General features: G+C 38.8%; 1 long non-coding RNA gene across 1 annotated transcript in view; it reads left to right on the forward strand.

The window, feature by feature from the left end:
- The first annotated feature begins 6219 nt into the window (after positions 1–6219).
- The window catches only part of LOC145518749 (uncharacterized), a 78948-nt gene continuing 62560 nt past the window's right edge, over positions 6220–22607 (forward strand). The window contains exons 1-2 of the long non-coding RNA XR_014063258.1: positions 6220–6277; positions 11555–11781. This is a non-coding gene — a long non-coding RNA (uncharacterized LOC145518749). The remainder of the gene's footprint in view (positions 6278–11554; positions 11782–22607) is intronic.

Genomic DNA, 22607 nt, shown 5'->3' on the forward strand with positions numbered 1-22607 from the left:
GCCGGGACAAATATCAATAACCTCAGATATGCAGATGACACCACCCTTATGGCAGAAAGCGAAGAAGAACTAGAGAGCCTCTTGATGAAAGTGAAAGAGGAGAGTGAAAAAGTTGGCTTAAAGCTCAACATTCAGAAAACTAAGATCATGGCATCTGGTCCCATCACTTCATGGGAAATAGATGGGGAAACAGTGGAAACAGTGTCAGACTTTATTTTTGGGGGCTCCAAAATCACTGCAGATGGTGACCGCAGCCATGAAATTAAAAGACGCTTACTACTTGGAAGGAAGGTTATGGCCAATCTAGATAGCATGTTAAAAATCAGAGACATTACTTTGCCAACAAAGGTCTGTCTAGTCAAGGTTATGGTTTTTCCAGTAGTCATGTATGGATGTGAGAGGTGGACGGTGAAGAAAGCTGAGCGCCGAAGAATTGATGCTTTTGAACTGTGGTGTTGGAGGAGATTCTTGACAGTCCCTTGGACTGCAAGAAGATCCAATCAGTCCATCCTAAAGGAGATCAGTCCTGGGTGTTCATTGGAAGGACTGATGTTGAAGCTGAAACTCCAGTACTTTGGCCACCTCATGGAAAGAATTGACTCATTGGAAAAGACCCTAATGCTAGGAAGAATTGGGGGCAGGAGGAGAAGGGGACAACAGAGGATAAGATGGCTGAATGGCATCACTGACTCAATGGACATGCGTTTGTGTGGACTCCGGGAGTTGGTGATGGACAGGGAGGCCTGGCGTGCTGCGATTCATGGGGTCGCAAAGAATCGGACACGACTGAGCGACTGAACTGAACTGAACTGAAAACATTTTGAAGTAGCCAGTATGATTAAACTATCATTTTACGCTACTAATAACCAGCATCCTGTTAGTATGATTTTTATTTCTTTCCAAACCTTTCATCAGTTCAGTTCAGTTCAGTTCAGTCGCTCAGTCGTGTCCGACTCTTTGCGACCCCATGAATTGCAGCACGCCAGGCCTCTCTGTCCATCACCAACTCCCAGAGTCTACCCAAACCCATGTTCATCGAGTCGGTGATGCCATCCAACCATCTCATCCTCTGTTGTCCCCTTCTCCTCCCGCCCCCAATCCTACCCAGCATTAGGGTCTTTTCCAATAAGTCCACCCTTTGCATGAGGTGGCCAAAGTATTGGAGTTTCAGCTTCAACATCAGACCTTCCAATGAACACCCAGGATTGATCTCTTTTAGGATGGATTGATTGGATCTCCTTGCAGTCCAAGGGACTCTCAAGAGTCTTCTCCAACACCACAGCTCAAAAGCATCAATTCTTTGGCGCTCAGCTTTCTTCACCGTCCAACTCTCACATCCATACGTGACCACTGGAAAAACCATAGCTTTGACTAGACGGACTTTTGTTGGCAAAGTAATGTCTCTGCTTTTAAACATGCTATCTAGGTTGGCCATAACCTTCCTTCCAAGGAGTAAGCGTCCTTTAATTTCATGGCTGCAGTCACCATCAGCAGTGATTCTGGAGCCCAAAAAAATAAAGTCTGACACTGTTTCCACTGTTTCCCCATCTATTTCCCATGGAGTGATGGGACCAGATGCCATGATCTTAGTTTTCTGAACGTTGAGCTTTAAGCCAACTTCTTCACTCTCCTCCTTCACCTTCATCAAGAGGCTCTTTAGTTCTTCTTCGCTTTCTGCCATAAGGGTGGTGTCATCCGCATATCTGAGGTTATTGATATTTGTCCCGGCAATCTTGATTCCAGCTTGTGTTTCTTCCATCCCAGCGTTTCTCATGATGTACTCTGCATATAAGTTAAATAAGCAGGGTGACAGTATACAGCCTTGACGTACTCCTTTTCCTATTTGGAACCAGTCTGTTGTTCCATGTCCAGTTCTAACTGTTGCTTCCTGACCTGCATACAGGTTTCTCAAGAGACAGGTCAGGTGGTCTGGTATTCCCATCTCTTTCAGAATTTTCCACAGTTTATTGTGATCCACACAGTCAAAGGCTTTGGCATAGTCAATAAAGCAGAAATAGATGTTTTTCTGGAACTCTCTTGCTTTTTCGATGATCCAGCGGATATTGGCAATTTGATCTCTGGTTCCTCTGCCTTTTCTAAAACCAGCTTGAACATCTGGAAGTTCACGGTTCACGTATTGCTGAAGCCTGGCTTGGAGAATTTTGAGCATTACTTTACTAGCATGTGAGATGAGTGCAATTGTGCGGTAGTTTGAGCATTCTTTGGCATTGCCTTTCTTTGGGATTGGGATGAAAACTGACCTTTTCCAGTCCTGTGGCCACTGCTGAGTTTTCCAAATTTGCTGGCATATCAAGTGCAGCACTTTCACAGCATCACCTTTGAGGATTTGAAATAGCTCAACTGGAATTCCATCACCTCCACTAGCTTTGTTCGTAGTGATGCTTTCCAAGGCCCACTTGACTTCACATTCCAGGATGTCTGGCTCTAGGTGAGTGATCACACCATCGTGATTATCTGGGTCGTGAAGATCTTTTTTGTACAGTTCTATGTATTCTTGCCATCTCTTCTTAATATCTTCTGCTTCTGTTAGGTCCATACCATTTCTGTCCTTTATCGAGCCTATCTTTGCATGAAATGTTCCCTTGGTATCTCTAATTTTCTTGAAGAGATCTCTAGTCCTAGAAAAAAAGTTGCATTCAGTATAATTTGATATGGAAAAAAATAGGTAGTTATTTTTTCTGTTATATTTTCATTAATTTTATTTGCTTAGCTCATATTTCTCTAGTGACTTGGAAGTTATAATTACATTTTTTATAATAGTGATTATCTTTTTGTTATTTAAAAGCATTTTGAGATTTTATCTCTATCAAGGTCAATATTATATTATAGCTATGTATTAATTATCATCTTTGGAAAATGAGAAATCTTGTAAGTTTTTATTGTCCTTGCTGTCTCTTCCCACTTTACAATTTTGATTGAAGTAATATGGGGTTTGAATCTAAATATTATTATTTTACATTATTAAGTTTTCTTGGACACTTACTTTTGAATTATTTTTTGTTTTGTAGCCATGTTAACTGTAGCTCTTAAGATTTTATTTTAGGTTTAGCTCATTTCTATTGACTCCTAGCATCTCTGTTTCTACTGACATCCTTATTCTTGAGTTCTTTATCCTAATATATCTCTAGGTTGGCTGGATAGCATCCCTAAAGAGTGAGTGCAGTACTTTCTGTGGTTGTTGTTTAGTTGTTAAGCCGTGTCTGACTCTTTGCAACCCCAGGGACTGGGGCCCTCCAGGCTTCTCCATTTCCCAGGCAAAGAATACTGGAGTGGGTTGCCATTTCCTTCTCCAGAGGATCGTCCCTACCCAGCGATTGAACATGCCTTTCTTCATTGGCAGGCAGACTCTTTAGCACTAAGCCACCAGGAAAGCCTGCAGGACTGTCTGAGCACTGGCTTTTAGGAGAACACTGGTCTTTCCTACAAATGACCTCCTGACTACATCATTCTTTCCCCACCGTAACCCCAGTCCCTTGAAAGCCAGTCTTCCTCTGCTGCTGCTGTTCAGCTCTCCAAAGGAGAAGTCTGTGGTAGTTTATGTTTTTTCTTTTCTTTGAGAAGTAGTTCTCAACTCTGGCTGCACATTCAAATCACTGAGGGAGTTTGTTTTTGTTTTTTAATGGAATGCATAGATTCCATCCTAGAATAATTAAATCAGGATCTCTAAGGATGGAGCCCAAACCCTAATATTTTTTAAAGGGCCACCCCATGATTTTGTATAGCCTGGGACGCTAGTGGTGAAGAACCCGCCTGCCAATGCAAGTTAGACATGTGAGACGCAGACTTGATCCCAGGGTCAGGAAGACACCTGGAGGAGGGCACAGCAACCCACTCCAGTGTTCTTGCCTGGAGAACCCCACAGGCGGAGGAGCCTGGTGGACTGCAATCCATTCGGTCGCACAGAGTTGGACAGGATTGAAGCGGCATAGCACGCACACTCCAAGGGCAAGAACCACTGCTTAAGAAATAAGTTCTTTTTCTTGACTAGGTGTTTTTAGAAGTTTTTTTTCCCCTTTAAATCTTTCCTTTTTTATTGAAGTATAAATGAAATAACATTATGTTAGCTTCAGATATGCAGCATAATGATTTGATACTTATGTATATTGTATAACATCTCCAGTCACTACAAATCGTCCAGTTAACATCCATCGCCACATAGTGACAAAATTTTTTCCTTGTGATGAGAACTTTTAAGATCTATTTTCTTAATACCTTTCCAGTATGTGATACAGAATTATTAATTGTAACCACCATACTGTGCTTTACATTATTTTTATTTTATTTATTTTGTAACTGGAAGCTTGTATCTTTTGACCCCTTCACCCCATTTGCCCATCCCCAGCCCCTGCCTCTGCAACCACCAATCTGATCTCACTAACATATGTGAGATCATATGGTATTTGCCAACTTATTTCACTTTGCATAATGCCCTCAAGATCCATCCATGTTGCTGTTGTTTCAAATGGCAAGATTTCCTCCTTTTTATGGCTGAATAATATTCCATTATGTTTCATTCTTTTGCATGTGACTGTCCAGTTTTCCCAACATCATTAATTGAAGAAGCTATCTTTTCCCACTTTAGTCCTTAGTTCATTTGTCATAAAATAATTGACCATATATACATGGGGTTATTTCTTGGCTCTCTCTTTTATTCCATTCATCTATGTGTCTGCTTTTATGCCAATATTATACCATTTTGATGTTTGCTTTTGAATGATCTTTAGTCACTTAGTGTAAATGTAAAATTAAATGAACACATTTTACTAATCTTTGCTTTAGTAGTACTAATTTAGATAATAAATAAATTTGTGAAACACATGTTAGTTTTAGAGTTTATTTGGTAACTTATTAAAACTAGTGAAAACATATAGATTGTAGTATTACTACAAACTGGTATTAGTATTTGAACTGTGCAATATTTACATTTTCATTTTAGGAAAATAAGGTGGGCAAAAATCTTGTGTTCATAAGTTTTTATATTTTTCTGTAAATTGGTAGCAGATTGATAATAAAAAGAAATTTTCTGAATATGAGTTAAACATCAATGCATTGTTCAAATTCCTTGTGACTACATATAATGAAATATTATCTTACTGAATGGTATTACAGATTCTGTATTCTCACAGTTCAATCTGAACAGTGTAAGTATTTCTATTACCTTTCTTTTGAAATTTAATATATCATAGACCACTGAAATATGATGGTTAAAATCTTCTTTCCTTATAGTTGGACTGTGTATATTTTCTAATTATATGTTAAATATCTTCTTTACTTTTAGTGCAAAAGAAATCCAAAGTCCAAATCAAAAGCAAATGTATGGTACAGTGATTGTTATAGAATTTTAAAATCAAAATATATAAATGACTCAAACAGAAAGAAATTTCATCTTGCATAGATTCATTCCTTAGGAAGCATATAGTCATTCTGTTCTTTGGTAAACTTGTACCTCTGTGGTTTGCTATTTTGTTTGCCTTTTTGTAAAACAGGAAAATGAGAATACTTCCCATATCCTCATGGTATAAACTGAACCAATAGTATAGATACTTGCTATAAGAACCCAATCTAATAATACAATAAATAATGTATGAAAAATTAGTATGGCATTTTCATAATATTTAAAGTCGCTTTTATACCAAAATAATAGACAATGTAGTTTTTTAAGCATAGAAATACAGGTAAGAAAATAAAGAATAAAATAAAGAAAATAAAAATCCCCTATCCTGTTATCTGGGCTTCCCAGGTGGCTCAGTGGTAACGAATCCTCCTGCCAATGCAGGAGACGTGGGTTCAATCCCTGGGTCAGGAAGATCCCCTGGAGTAGGAAATGACAACAAGCTCCAATGTGCTTGCTGGGAAATCCCATGAACAGAGGAACGTGCCAGGTTGCGGTCCATGGGTTCACAAGCAGTCCGAAAGGACTGAGCAAGCAAGCAAGTAATCCTGTTATCTATGTATTATATAGGCAATAAATGTGAACTCATTATTCTTACTGGTGATCCTGCCTTTAGATTAGTAACTCTTGTTAATTTTCTGTACGTTGCTCCCTTATTTGGATTTTGCAATATACTTTTAAAAAATTTAATAATAGTCTGATAGTCTCTAGAGAACCTTGGTTTAATCCCTGCTTTATCGCCGCAGTTTTGTTGGTGCCTCTGTGCGCGTGCGCGGCAGGCTGGCCCCGCGGGAGTCCGCACCCTCGGATGCAGCCTCCACCAAGAAATGGCCGCAGTCGGTGTGTAACCTCACCAGCCCTCAGGTAAGGTGACTCTTAGGAGTGTGTTTTACACCAATTTCCCGAGTTTCCTCTCCAAATAGCCCCCTAGTCTCCCACCAGGTCCTTTATTGAACGTGTTCTCTTTTTGCATCACGCGCCACTGACCCCTCCTGAGGTTTCCTGCAGTTCTCAGTCGACTCAGCCTTGGCCCGGAGTCTGTTTCATGGGGAATTCTGAGACAAAATTTCTAAAACCAAAATACAATGGATAACCATATCATAATCCAAACAAGCTTTAGATTTGAAAGGGATAGTGTTAGTCGCTCAGTGGTGTCTGACTCTGCAACCCCATGGACTGTGGCCGGCCAGGCTCCTCTGTCCATGGGATTCTCCCGGCAAGAAGACTGCAGTGGGTCGCCATTCCCTTCTTCAGGGGATCCCAGGGCTCGAACCCCAGTCTCCTGCATGGCAGGTAGGTTCTTTACAATCTGAACCACCAGGAAAGCCCTCAGACTTGACATTAATATATTTGTGAAAATTACAAACTTAGGACTATTTTGTAATATCACTTTATATGAAATTTCAGTCAAGAACTTAGGTTTAACGAAGCCATGCCGCAGATTGTGTGATAAAATGCCGACGCAGACAGCCGCAGGTTTGAGGGAGGCGGGGCAGCCAGCAGTGGCTGAGGGTGAACAGCAGCTCTGACGGCCCCCTTACTGGGACTGTGTGGAGACGCAAGCATGCTCCGATGCGCTGCAACCTTCTGGAAAGACGTGGAGTTACAGACTATGCGAGGCAGCTGTTATAAAAAAGAATTTGCAGTTCTGTATAGTTTTATGACAGCTTTCCCCAAAATGCATTCCCAGAGGTTATGAAAAAGACCAAGACAGATGGTTCAGAAGATTATTCACTTCTTCTGAGATGTGTGTTCTCTCAGCATTTGTCACTAAGCACTATTTTATTTTGTTCTTAAGTCTATCTGGATTTCTCTCTGAGATTAATTTTTTTCTTCCTTTTAAAAACCCTTTCCTCCCCCAACCCCAATATGCTAGGAAGCCATCATTTTCTAAGTTGTACTTGAGCTTTTTTCAAAAACTCTGAAGATTTATCCCTAGCTTAATTTTAGCAAGTTAAGAAAACATTTATTTCAATAAGCTATAATAAAAAGGCAGAATTTTAGGTGATTTTCCTATTTAGACAAAATAGTTTTTAAGTGTCACTTGTTTCCATTTTTTCAAAATCTTCACTCTATCAGATCAACATCATAAGTAACTTGCTTTATACTTGAGGTTTTTTTTTAATCAGAAAACAGAATTTATATTATGTAAAAAAAAAAAATCTTGAAACTTGAAAAATAAGGTTTTGTTTTTCATTTGGTCATGGAGTGGGGACCTCAGAGAGGATGAGGAGGATAACAATTGCTGGCTGTCTTTCACAAAAGCTACCCCACTAATGCTAACATCTGGATTAGAGGCTGCATATGCTGGGTTACTTTCCCCTGCCTCCTTCCCCTTGATCAGTCTTGTATTAGACCTTTATGTTTTCATTATAACCTGGCAACAAGAGCTCCCTTAAATAGAAAGAGTGAATGAAGGCAGTTTTTCCCATTAACAATATATTTCCCTTTGGGGTCTCTGGCGCATTATTGTTCTTCTTTTTCAGAAAGAGCAAAAACCCCAAGAAAACTGTCTTCAGTTGTGAAGCGTTATTATAGATCCTGTCTGAAAGTCTTGGGTTTTCTTTCCCTCTTATGAAAACATCCTAAAATATTCCCGTAAATGAATACAATTCAGAGCAAACATTCTATACGTATTTGAGCAAGTGTTGTGCTAAAAACACATTTTTTTAAGGAGCATATTTTCCCAAGTAGTCAATATGGAAAATCTGGAAGAACTGAAGTTTCAAAGTAAGGTAAAATATCACTTAAACACATTTTTGGAAAAAATGCACTATTTTCTTGGAAACCACAAAATATAATATAACATAGCCCAGGTGTATCTATTTTATTGGCTTTGTTTGATAGTGCTCTGTAATGCCTAAAGATATATATACACACCCACATACATACACACGAGTATATAATGTAGATATGTGTGTATAAAATAGACCGATAGTCCTAAGACTGTATATATCATGATATATACATGATAGTGTGTGGTATATTACTATTAGCATATACTAATATATTATTATTTATCATATAACATAGTATAAATAATAGTCTTAAAACATAATCTATGTTGCAACTCAGTAACTTATATTTTAATACTCTTACTCATGTAAAAGTGAAACTTAGTCTTTCAGTCAATTTATTTCCTTATGGATCCTGACTTCTTAATTCCAGTGACCATTGGGAAGAAATGATGAAGCTACAGGTGAAGGAGGGAAACCACTTTTGATGGTGCATTTGATATCTACAAGGTTATCCTCCATGGATTCTGATTCTTTGCGACCCCATGGACCTTCCAGGCTCCTCTGTCCATGGGATTTCCCAAGCAAGACTACTGGAGTGGGTTGCCATTTCCTCCTCCAGGGGATCTTCCCCACCCAGGGATCAAACCTGCATCTCCTGCATTGCAGGCAGATTCTTTACAGCTGAGTCACCAGGGAAACCCACATGAATTCTTTATTTAGCCCTTTAAATAATCCTGATTGGCAGATAGAATTTTTCCCATATCAGTTGTGATGGTTTTGGCTACAAGTACCCACCCTAGTGTTCTTGCCTAAAAATTCCCATGGTCAGAGGACCCTGGCAGGCTACAATCCAAAGGGTCTGAAAGAGTTGGACATGACTGAGCACACACACAGAAGTAATATAAACCCACTTAAAACTCTGGGTAAACAATATTTAATTTTATTTGGTTCATGGAACTAAAAGTTGGGGGTGGGATTCAGGGAGAACTTTATCAAGCCTCCTGCTCCTTTTCTCTGTGAGCCACTCAGGTCTGATCTTTATTAATTTCAGCTTTGTTTTCTGGTTGCCTTCCTTCAAAGGTCACTAGATGGCTAGGGTAACTCCTGGGGGCAATATGACTCATATACAAATGAGAAGAGAGCCTGGCTTCTGGTAACTTTCTCTTAAGCATTGGAACTGTCTTAGAAACCTACAGAAAATGTTTTATTCCATCTCACCGATGAGAATTCGGTCACATACCCATTACCCCAAAATGACCAGCCAAGAAGATATCGGCTAACTCTCTTGGCAATCAGATTTCTCCTCTCACCTTACATCAAGTCCCTAAGCTGTATTAATATTAATCAGCGGGGCCAGGATGCAGTGGATTCTGGGTTGTCATCCACAATGTCCATAGCAAATCCGACCTTACAGAAGAAAAGCTGTGATTCTGAATTTTGATGTGATTTACCCACAGTCACAGAGTAAGAAATCACTGGAGAATTGAGTTTGTACCAACAGTTCTTCCCTCGAACCCATTATTCTTCCCAGTATATCATGTGAAAATATGCTACCACATTGTGTGTTTTTTTTGTAAATCCATTAGATCCAGTCATAAGCATGACATCGAAATGTGAAACATGAAAAACAGCAGCATTATTGCATATTGCCACAATTTCTGTTAGAAACTAAAATGTGAGTAGAAAAATAACCTCTCAAAACACATCAAGTTCAAAGGGTCACCTTCACAACTTGGCAAGTATGAATGCTTTATGGACAATCCCACTTAAAATCAACAGCAGATAAACATTTAAGAAATGCCTGTTTACATTCAGAAGACCTGGTGGATAACAGCGATGTAGATGGATAATGTTATGTGGATAACCTGTTACTGTAAAGAAAAGGCTGATTCCTTTCTCCCTATTTCATTTTACATTTTAAATTCTCTTGACAGGTCAGAAACCTAGTATTTACTGTGATGAAGGAATAGAGAAAAGGGAAAGAAAGGGGCATATATTAGGAGCAGCTCTCGATTCCCTGGTGGCTCAGATGGTAAAAGTCTCTGCCTACGATGCAGGAGACCCAGGTTCGATCCCTGGGTCGGGAAGATCCCCTGGAGAAGGAAATGGCAACCTACTCCAGTACTCTTGCCTGGAAAATCCCATGGATGGAGGAGCCTGATAGGCTACAGTCCATGGGGTCGAAAAGAGTTGGACACGACTGAGCAACTTCACTTCACTTCTCGATATCACACTTGTTTAAAAGGAGCGCCATTGAGCCATTGGGCTTCTACTTAACTTATTGGTAATTCTGAGCAAGAGAAATACAAAACAAAAACTACAAATGCATAAATTAAAAGGACTCTGTGTCTCACGAGGGATTTCAAGAGAAAGCTATCCCCACTTAGCTTTTCCTGACCCTGTCACTTCCTGCTCAGCCAGGGTCTGTCAGCTCATCCCAGGACAGCCTGCAGACACAGAGGTAGTAATAAATGCTCAGAAATAAACACATTCCAGCAAAGGTTACTTAATGGCTTTCCATAGATTTCAAAATCACTTTCCAATGATGTTGGGGCAAAAAAAAAAATCTGATAATTTATGTTACCCAGATGTTAAGAAATCCAACAGCTTTCACTACTCATAAATTTAACAGCATTAAACACCTGCTGGCTCCAAGCAACAACTCCTGCCAAGAAGGAAGGAAGGAGCCTTGCGATCCACTAATAAGCTCCTTCCCTTGCCATCCATGCTGAGTTCAGGCCCCAATCCTGTAGCTTCACAGCCTCCATGGCCTCCCACAGAGAGACACCGAGGCTCCACACACCAACGGCAGCAGCAGCCTACTTTGCCAGTTCCGTCTTGTACGCAAGAAGTGGGAATCAGAGTGGAGATATGGCTATATCTAAATCTCAAGGAACTCTAGCTGTTGTCAAAATTTATAAACAAGAGAGGCATCAGAGTGAATTCAGATTAGCAAAGAGTAAAGCTTGAAAAGTAGAATTACATATTAAAGGTTAATTTTGATCTCTTATTGTGAGAGCCTTTACACACGTGACGTCGTCTTAAGCTATTTAATCGAGAGTTCTACCTTTCTCCTCTGCCAAAACCATTACGAGATGTTAAAATTGTTGGATCTAGATGGCACTTCTTTTTATTTTCCTTTTTTTTTTTTTGAAGGAGAGCATCAGAATGGCAGTAGCATGAGCATCTGAAATGGATTAGATCTGAAACGTAGTAAAAACAAAGCATCTGGAATGGATTGGATCTGAAACAGTGAAAACATCAGACAGTGATAGCTGATCCTTGGGGGTCCTGACGTGGACCACACCCACAAGGAAGCTGTACATCTGTAATCACGCAGCATTGTCTGTAGGCCTTGCATTCGTCTACTGCCCGACCTAAGCCTTCCTTTCTGTTACTCCAGCAGGTCCAGCCCAAGACTGCATTCAATCTACTTCATGAACGTGTGCTTCTTGTGGCAGCTCAGATGCCAGCCACGGGGTTGGAAGGAAACCATCAGAGCCGGTGTGTACCTGCCCCATTTCGGAAAGCACCAGTCGGATGGATCCATTTCCCTGGTGGAAGTGGCCTTATCTCATGAAGAAGGCTCACCATCTGATACAGTAGTTTCCAGGACTAATTACTCTAAAGGCAAGAGCTTCAATTTCCGATTTAGAGCTCTTCACAGAGCACACCATTCCCTAACCTCTTTCCCCTTAGCCCATACATGTCTTAGGTTCAGAGAAATTAATATCTTTGAGCATACTGTATACCAGCTCAGAGTGTTCACACCCTTGACACGCTCAACCTCATGTACTCAGTCTACATGGGCACCTTTCCTTATGATTTTGTCACTCATGATTAGAGACTGCTTATTCTTGAAGTGTTTCTTTTTTATGTACACATATCCTCCTTTTCCTCATAGATAGGTATGACAGAATCTACCTCCTAAACGTTTAATGGATTTATAACTCGCAAACATATTTTTCTTAGGGATCAAACTGTATATGACTTTTCCCTTAGAGATCAAACTATATCCCCACTGTGCTATCCTGATGTCATCTGTCCATTGGTGGGTACAGTGTGCAATGTTCCTACTGTGTGTGTGTGTGTGTGTGTGCACGCGTGCGTGTTACTCAGTCATGTCTGACTCTGTAGCCCTGTGGACGGTAGCCTGCCAGGCTCCTCTGTCCATGGCCTTCTCCAGGCAACAATACTGGAGTGAGTTTCCATGCCCTTCTCCAAGGGATCTTCCCAACCCCAGATTCGAACCCAGGTCTCCCACACTGCAGGCAGATTCTTTACCATTTGAGCTACTCAGGCAATGTTCCTACTAGTCATGCTGAAGGGTAAAGATGACAGTATCTGGCCACTCAGTTCTAAATGTACAGCTGGAAATGGAGAAAAAATAACTTTATACACATAATTTGAGTGTAGTAAGACCTATTCTAGAGGTAAAAACAAAATGCAATGTGGTGACAAGAAATAAAAAAAAATGAAATCACTTTTGGGAGAAAATAGGTGCAATAATTTTCCTCTGAGAGATTGTCGTTTGATTTGTTGATCATAAAAATGAATATTTTTGATTGCTTACAGTGTGCTGAGCCTATACTAAATACTTCATATGCATATATTTTTAAAATCCTTGTGCCAACACTGAGAAACTAGGGTCTTAAAAGTTAAATAGATTGCCCAAGAGCATATAGCTAAATTGTGATCTGAACCCAGTCTGCTGGCTCTAGAAGGAGAATTTATAATGATTACTTGACACTGCTGCTGGGAATAGGGATAAAATAGTCAGCACCCATACCTATTAATATACTTTCTTTCAACTATTTTATTTCTTCAGCTATTCAGCTTTGAAGATTTGCAACTAGTTAAAGTAGCAGCATTTATTCTAAGCATGGCTCTCCACTGCGATGAGATATGGGATTGTACAGGCAATGTTGTTATTTAATGTGATTTTTAGCAGAATATTCTTTGTAAATTGTCATCATTAATCATTCATGGAAAAAATAAGCACTGAGTGGGTGAAGTGTTTTGAGGAAACTTTATATTTAGGTTGTTAAAATGTAAGTAGATTTGTGTGCACAGAAATTACAGGTGTGGGGGAGGGAGGTGTACACTTAAGCAACAAATGAAATCCGAGTTAAATGAGTACTTCTAGTAAACCCTGGAAAAGTGCTGAATATTTCATTTTAAATAACTCTAGCAGACTATGAACTTTAAAGATTAACTAAGAAAGAAGTTTAACAAAAGTGATAGGAAAACATGGGCACAATTAATAATAATAAAAAGCAGTTCATTCCAGACATATTCACTGTCTCATCTAACTCACTATGATACATTTAGATAGACCATTACATCTATAAAGTCCTCAATGCTTCAGTCAGTTCAGTCACTCAGTTGTGTCTGACTCTTTGTGACCCCATGGACTGAGCACGCCAGGCCTCCCTGTCCATCACCAACTCCCAGAGTTTACTCAGACTCGTGTCCATTGAGTTGGTGATGCCATCCAACCTACTGTAGTAAAAAAGAAATAATCAGAAGGAAAGTTAGGCATAATTCTTATAAGTTAGAAATATATATGCAAAAAGTCAATAGAAGAAGAGGATATATGCAGGACATGAAATAATTAAAAAATAATTCTGCAAAAATGTGAGAGAAATGCACATAAATTTGTCAATCAAGAAGTTCAAGATTCCTATAAAATATGAGCTACCAGAAGAGAGTGAATAGACATTGAGATGATAGAAATAATCAAAGAAATAATAGAAGAAAATTCACCAGATCTGAAGATAGCTATGAATCAGTCCTAAGAGAAAAAAGTTCTCTGAGTGTCCAGCAGGATAAACCAAAACAGGTCTGTGCCTTGAAGCACTCCAGTGAAATATTCAAACACCAGGAGTATATGCAAAATTCTTAAAACTTCTGAAAAGTAAGTATAGTTTACCTACAGAGGACTAAGTTTCACATTGTCATTAGATTTTTCAACAGTGATCAGTGACTAGTGACACTAATTACTAGAAAGCAATGCCTTCAAATTTTTAGGAAAATAAAATGAATTTGTGTTCATAATTTTGTAGCCAAGAGAACTAGCAATCAAATGCAATATTAAAATAAAAAGTTTTTACAAAATATAAGAGCTAGGAACTTTATCTATTCTTCTTTTTAAAATAAATTAATTGAGGAATGTTGTCCAGGAAAATGGGCAGGAATTTTTAACTATTTGATTTTTTTTGCATGTATTCCTTCTATAATAATCAAAAATGAGTAGTGAAAAAAGACAGAAATTAGATAAATCGTGGTCATGAAACTAGAACATATAGGATCCAAAGGTAAACCCAGTGTGCCAATCTGGGTCCTTTAGGAAACAGATGTCAATATAAAGCAAGAGTGCAAGAGATTTATTTGGGGCGATGCTTATGAAAGGTAAAGAGGGAGGAAGCAGGAGTAGGTGGAGAGAGTCTGCTATCATTTTAATGCCTGGGAAGGGAAAGCAGGGATGAAAAAAGAATTGAATAGGAAGAATCTCAGACTATGATGTAATTCAGGGAAGGTTATAGTCAGGCCACCAGAGGCTCCAGACAAAGGTAGCTAATGGAATTGGCCAGGTTCCAGTATGATGCCATGCTTAGTCGTTGGCTAAAAGCTGCCCAGGGAAAGCATAGCTTGAGCTTAAATGGGCTGCAGATCCCAAAAGCACCGTAGCGGGGGTCTGCCAGCTAACTGCACACCTCGCAGAAGCTTCTGTGGGAGGGAGTCTGGGCAGTGGCCTTCCAAAGCCACCCACCAGTGCTCACCTGCTCTAGAGCCCAGATTTTCCACCACTTATATTTTCTGCTTAAGCCTATGGGTAATCATTGAGAATGGTGTAATTAGAAAGTCAGTATGTTGTGAATGAAGATTAAATGTATTTTCTATACTGATGATGGAATTTTTAAGATTTCTCATTAGAGATGAGGTAATACAGTATCTTAACCTAGAAAAGGTTAGCAGTAGACTACAAAGTGTACAACACATACCCACAAAGGTATAGAGATGGGAAGAGAAGGGGTAAAAGAGAGAGAAGTAGAAATGAAGAAAGCAAAATAGTGATTATAGCATGCTACAAGTAATGTGAAAAAGGGACATCATAACAACTTCTGTATAACCCAACTCCTAACAGTATTTGCCTGAAGAGAAGGAAGCTGTGAGCTGGCACCCGGCGGGGAAAGAGATATTTTCAACGTACATTAGCTCAATTCCAGACTGAGAAAGTCCCTTGTGTTACATATTTTAACAACTTTTTAATAAATGATTGGACACCATTTCTGTCTCTTAGTAATGGCACTGTGTTCAGAATTACCATTAAAGCTATTGAGAAGGAGATTTCACTTCTTACTCATTGTTTTTCAGGTCCAAATTGTCCATACTTCAAAACACAAATTCATCGCTTTTGCCAAATATGCCTTTTGTATCTGTGGTTTCAGCGTTCTTCCATTCTCCAAGGATGAAATTTGTAAATACATCTTTTAATCCTTCAGATCCTATTACAACCTGTTGCTGAATTCTGCCCTTTCTCCCTTGTCATCCCCACAGCTACCTGGGCACCCATGTCTAATGTTAACCCCAGGATAGATCTCTCTCTCTGCCTCTCACTCAGGTGCTCTCTCTCTCTCTTTAGCTCTCTCTCATTCTCACTGTGATAACTTGTGACATACGTCAACCTTGTACCTTCTTTTATGTCTCCTTTCTCTAAAGCAGACATGAGTAGTGTATATAGAAAGAATTAGTCTCTGCGTGAATCCTGTTGTACATTCATTACTCTTAGCGTCTCTACTTGCAAGTCGAGGCAGGTTAGTGTTTCACATATACCTCATAAACATGTCAATGTGTAAAAATTCTATTTTTTATTGGAGTATAGTTGATTTACAATGTTTCAGGTTTATAGCAAAGTGATTCAGTTATACATAAAAATATATATTTTTTTCTCTTCAGACTTTCTTCCGTTATAGGTTATTACAAGATATTGAGCCCTGTGCTAGAACTAAGTCCTTGTTGTTTATCTGTTTTGTATATAGTAATGTGTATCTGTTAATCCCAAATTCACAATTTATCCCTCTCCCCCTTCCTCTTTGGCAACCATAAATTTGTTCTCTATGTCTGTGAACCTCTTCCTGTTTTGCAAATAAATTCATCTGTATCGTATTTTACATTCCACATATAAGTGATATCATATGATATTTGTCATGAAATTCTATTTTCGAAGCTACTTTGTAAGCATGATATAAGAAAGCATGGATTGCCTTGGTTTTATGTTATGGATCGGCCAGGATTCTAAAATTAAGCTGGCACCAAAGAAAGTTTGTTCATATTGAAAAACTGTAGCTTGACATCCTGAGGTTTAAATGTCATGGTTAGGTTAATTAAAAAGAAAAAAAAGTTTATCAAAGCTGCAAAGGGGACTGAACTCAAACAAAGGAAAACATGATATAATTCTTAATGCTTTATGGATAATGGGAAACATCATTTTACTGTAGTAGTGACTGTAAATAGTAATGATTTATTTCATTGTGGTTTTGAGTCTTTCAATTCCATTCATTATATCACACACACAAAAATTTCTAGTATTGAAAAATGTGCAGTGAGGGAAAGGATAGACAGGGAGGTTGGAATGGACATGTACACACTACTGTATTCAAAGTGGGTAACATGTGCTACTGTATAGCACATGGAACTCTGCCCAGTGTTATGTGGCAGTTTGGATGCAAGAGGAGTATGGGAGATAATGGATACATGTGTATGTGTGGCTGAGTCCGTTTTCTCTTCACCTGAAGCTATCACAACATTGCTAGTCAACTGTGTGCTGTGTGGTGCTTAGTCGTTAGTCATGTCCAACTGTTTGCAACCCCATGGACTGTAGCCTGCAAGGCTTCTATCTCCATGGCGATTCTCCAAGCAAGAATACTGGAGTGGGTTGCCATGCCCTCCTCCAGGGTATCTTCCCAACCTAGGGATCGAACCCAGGTCTCCCACATTTCAGGCAGATTCTTTACCAGCTAAACTACCAAGGAAGCCTCGCTAATCAGCTATACCCCAACGCAAAATAAAAAGTTGTTGCTTTTTTTTTTTAAAAAAAAAGGAAATGTACCTTAAACCCATGAACTGAATTAGGGGGAAAAAGAAAGAATATTATTGTAATTTCAGGTACTAGAATCAGGAGGCAATTTCAATTATGATAAGGGCTATCTGAAGGAACTCTTAATTCCCTAATAGTAGTTCAAATCTTGATTTCCATGCTTTAAGCTTCTCAATACACTTGTAGACTTAAATAATAATCCTTGGGAAGGTTGCACTTTCTCTGAGTCCCTTTGTACAGAAAGAAAGGAACCCAGAGAATCATCAGGAGTATATTCAGCCCTGATCATATGACCTATCTCATTTAATTGTTCTTTGGATATGACTTTTTTTTCTGTGTTCACTCACCCACTTTGTTCCCCCAACAATTAATTCATTCTCCCAAACCATCGATATGAGTATCATAAAATAGAACTTATAAGAGTTCATCCTCATATGGGGAAATAGCTAAAGCATTTCTTTAAAGAACCTGAGATTTCCCTTGCTGGATTTTTAATTAATAACAAATCTACAGCAGGAGCTTAAGGGCCTTCAGTGTCATAGCTCTGCTCTAGTTTGCCTTCAGATTGGAGCAGAGACATCTGGCGAACGCCTGCTAAGATGGTGTTTTGCTTTCCCTTTTCAAGTATGTCTAGAAGTTTAAGATGATTTTTTTTTTTCTCTCATCTGAACTACTTTGTCAGGGCACACATCCAGCTGTACCTAGACAGTTTCCGAGTATTCCCATCAAAGCAGAGACAATCAGATGCTTGGGACAGTCTAATGAACAAATGCTGTGAGCTCTCAGAGCTCAGGATGCTAAGATCTGCGTGGAAAGCGCGGTGTAGTTTACAGGCAGAGCCCGTCAGGTGTTAGCTTTGGGATGGAAGACCTTCTGCTCTAGCGCAGAACACTCAGCCAGTTAGAGCCATAGAACTAGCATTGGAAAGCCAGCCATTCCTTACCCTCTTTCCTCTGCTTGCCAGTTCACAGCCCCAGGGATCTCAACTGCTATGAGATGTCTCAAGAAGCTCCCAAAGCATTGGAGGCAGCAGGCAACCAGGTTGCTAGGATTATGTACCTTAAGAGCTGGGCTGGCCACTCCTTGGGTCCCTTGAACTACCAGATCTTGGAAATCTGTGTGCTTTTAGGATTTGAGGGTCAAAAATGTGACACAACCATATGGGGATATCCACTGTGATCCTGAACGTTTCAGCTTTGCTTAGGTACCAAAGATGTTATACCCAAGTCATTTCCAATGATCAGGAAACTTAGTTTCCAAATGGAAAAAAACCCACAGATGCACATAAGTACATGTACACACAAATACTTATATACAGTACACACACACACACATATATATACATAAACACATGTACACACATGAATTTTTTTTCACACAGTCCTTCAAAAAAAATAAAATATCTAGGGACAATTCTTAGGAGAAAAAAAGAAGAAGGTGGATATTTTAATTTCAAAATGCAACACTATTTCCTGTGGAACATTGTAGGCCAAAAAATTAACTTATTTACAAGTAAGAACTGGTGAAATTGGCACTTTTTTTTAAAACTTTTGTTTTCTTTTTCTTTTTCAAAAAATACTATCAGTTTCCTTTCATATTACATAAGGTTTATGTGAAACATACAAAAAATTATATTTGGATTGTGTTTCTAAATTTGCATTTAGAATCTCTTTTCCTAGTGGTGTTTGCAAAACGCGTCAGCATATGTTTTTTAAGACAGAAGTACCCATCTTTATATATTTTCACCCCCAAAAGCCAACACAATACAAATAATAAAGCTAATTTGAAACCAGTTAGTAAGTCAGTTGAAACGGGAAAAAGACATGAGTAATATAAACTCTGGATATTCAAACTGATAGCAAAGTCAATTATTGATGGTTCTCTGTTTACAACATGAGTCAGAGACTCCCTGATTTTTTACCAGAATTAGGAATGAGCGTGTGTGTGTGTGTGTGTGTGTGTGTGTGTGTGTGTGTAAGAGAGAGGAGACTGAGAGGTGGGAGGGAAGGAGAGGGAAAGAGAGAGAGAGGGAGAAATTGCTGTTTTATTTAGTGTTCTGTCAGATTTTGGTTTCTTAGACGATATACCTTCCTACACAATTGATGCTGAGTTCTTTAAGCCCAACTCAGCTGAAAGTTCAGATATGCATTTATCATAACACTCGAAATCCAATCTCCGTTCCCTTTTCCTTTTTCTTTGTAAAAAGTCATTACCAAACATATTGACTTTGAACCCTAGGGACCGAGAACCAGCAAAATTTGGAACAAGGATAATAGATAACAGGTTTTTTTGTGCGTTTGCCTCCCTCTTAGTAATAAAGAAAACGAAGAGAATGAGATTAAAAAAGAGAAATAAAAAGTGAGCAAAAGCCCAAAACCAATGACCTTATCATTCCACAAATTAGTCCAGCAAACCCTCTTACACGAAAAACGTCTCAACATTTCTGGAGTATCTTCTTTTATGTAGAAAATGTTCATCATTCGTGGCAGAGGGTAGTTTGTTTTTTTTTAATATGTTATGCTTTGTGCTGGACAAATAACAACCTGATCCATGATGGGAGTTGGCAAATGATGAGTAATGATTTTTATTTGAGAAATGGGGACTAATATCACTTAACTGATCACTAAAGAGAACTTGGTCGGTTTGGTAGCATTCCTCATCCTGACTGGTGTGCTAGATTGTTTTAGCCCTCATGTTGCCAGAAAGTCCAGCATGCTTCATGCCTCATTGGTTATTTCTAGCCTCAGCTAGAAATAATCAGTCATTTTCAAGAAGTCTTAGCTTTGTGTTTTAGGTAGCATTGGTCTATACTCTTCCTGAGCGAAGTAAAATAGTGGGTGCAAGGGTGGCAGTATTCCAGAAACTAAAACTGAATAAGGGGCTTCAAAGACAGGCATCAAAAACTAGCCCAGCCAGGTCATTTAGAGACCCCAAAAGTCCCCACCCATTCACTGTTGATATTTCCGGGTTTTTGCATCACGGGATATTTTGGCTTCTGTTAACAGGTGTCATCTTCAAGGTCACCATGCACCTTTTTGGGGCAGCTTAGCTGTTCACATAGACTGGGAGAAATGCTTATTCTATAGCCTTTGAAGTGCAATCCGAAAGTTTCACAATCAAATATTTTACTCCTAGGAGATACTCAAATTCAATCACTCAAAGATAAATGCTGAGAAAGCCATGTTTAAACATCATTCTTAGCTTGCCAGTAGAACATAATCCTTTTTAAAGGCTCATTGTAACACTGGGAAAAAATTCCCCATCACCTATAAACACAACAGCTGCATATAAATCAGGTAAACCAGTCTATCTAAATGAATTGTATGGCATGACACTGGAAGAAAAAGAGATAAAATTTAAAGTAAGGGAAAATAGTTTCTTTGTTTTGGTTTAAGCATTGTTATTCTGTATTACTTATACTCCATATCTTCAAGTTCTCCAACCTTAGGCATGCTTTATCCCTTTATATCAAGTACAACATATATCTGCCGTGATGTCAGACATGGCATTCATTAGGTGAAAACTCATGCATCTAATATATATTTTTTTAAATCTTCTGGGTATTTTGTTGTTTAAACACATTTTCTATGAAAATGCCTGAGGATTTTTCCACCACTTCTTTTTGTTTCCTGCTGCTCTAAATTAAGATACCAAAGAATGTCTTACTGGCTTAATGAGGGTGGCATGATTGGTTTTCAAGATGTTCTTCCAAGTTCTTGTGTTATACTTGAACATAATCTTTAATTCCCTTGGTGGCCAAGTCTACTTCACCTACTACTTGCAATAAAAAATTAAAGCAAAATTTCCTAAAGCCAAAGCAGTAGAAATTATATCAATATAATATACTGAATTATTTCTAAAATTAATAATTCTCTAGGGCTTCCCTGGTGGCTCAGATGATAAAGAATCTGCCTGCAATGTGGGAGACCTAGGTTTGATCCCTGGGTTGGGCAGATTCCTTAGAGAAAGGAATGGATACCCATACCAGTATTCTTGCCTAGAGAATTCCATGGACAGAAGAGCCTGGTGGGCTATAGTTCGTGGGATCTCAAAGAGTCAGATATGACTTAGTGACTAAACAGCAGCAATAGAAATCTAACTTTACAGAAAACAGAAAATATGGAATTTAGCACATATTTTCCTATGACATATGTTTCTATTATTTGTATTTCTGGCTGGTAGCAAAAGACTTCTTTCTTAGAGAAAATATGATTTTAAAAAATTTCACTGAAGTCTTAAGGTCATTTTAACCTCAATTAAACTAAGTCATTGCTAATTATCCCAGAATCTAAAGTCATAATGCATACTCTTCTTTTGTTAGTTTATGAATGAGTGGCTTGAGTGCCTGAAATATTTTTTAAAAAGTCTTAATGACCTGCCTACAATAAACAGCTTATGCTTGAAAATAGAGGCTGTTTGCATGTGTAGTACTGTTTTGTCGGAGAAATTTTGCTTTCCCTTAAGAAGTGTAAGGGGCCACCTGCACCATTTACTGCCTGAAGTAAAAGAACAGAAAGAGGTGTGCTTGTATGTGGTACAAATTAAGATGTCTTGAGCTCATGGAGCTTTAGGTAATATGTTAAATTAAAGCTCTGAGATGTGCATTTAATTAAGATATTTAATTTGCAATGTCTGCTTTTCTTTAATTCCAATCGATTATTAAGAATAGACTTTTTTAAGTTATTAAAAAGATGAGTAGAGAAAGGTACAAAGCAGGTGAGTATACTCAAAAGTATATTCACGGCACAGCAACTGTCAAACAAATGCAGTGTCTCTCCTGCCCCACCCAGCCTGGTCCTCCTGTGCTCCGATGCTGCCATTTACATGACAGACTCATGTCAACATGGGTCAGGTTGAAAGTGCTCCTTTAACTGACTAATGAACATCCTCCCGCAGATTGTTCGGGTTAGTTATCTATTATTTCTGCTTACATCTGATCCAGTCATTTGTAATACAGCTGGGACTGTTTATCCGAACACTTTTTCATGTCCCAAGCAGGAAATGCTCATTGAGAGCCCCCTATCTGGAAAGGACTCTATTAGCTACACTGAGAATTGAAGAAAATTATTTAAAAGCATTCCATCCTCGAGTAGTTCACAATCTAATTAAAATACACACACACACACACACACACTGCATTCACTAGATAACTACACAAGACATGTTGTAAATGCCAAATAACTTCTGGGAAATTTTGAGGAATTTAGAAGCATAGGTAATTTAATGAGGTCAAAGATGTCCTTTCAAATGAAGAGATTTTTGTTCTAGACTTTGGAAGAAGACGAAAGATCACAATAGAAGCAAATGATTGGTGATCCTCTATCATGGAATGCAGTCCTTGAATTGTGTCAAAAGG

Source organism: Giraffa tippelskirchi, chromosome 8, assembly GCF_054371585.1.
Source record: "Giraffa tippelskirchi isolate mGirTip1 chromosome 8, T2T-mGirTip1v1.2.pri, whole genome shotgun sequence".
Taxonomy (NCBI): Eukaryota; Metazoa; Chordata; class Mammalia; order Artiodactyla; family Giraffidae; genus Giraffa; species Giraffa tippelskirchi.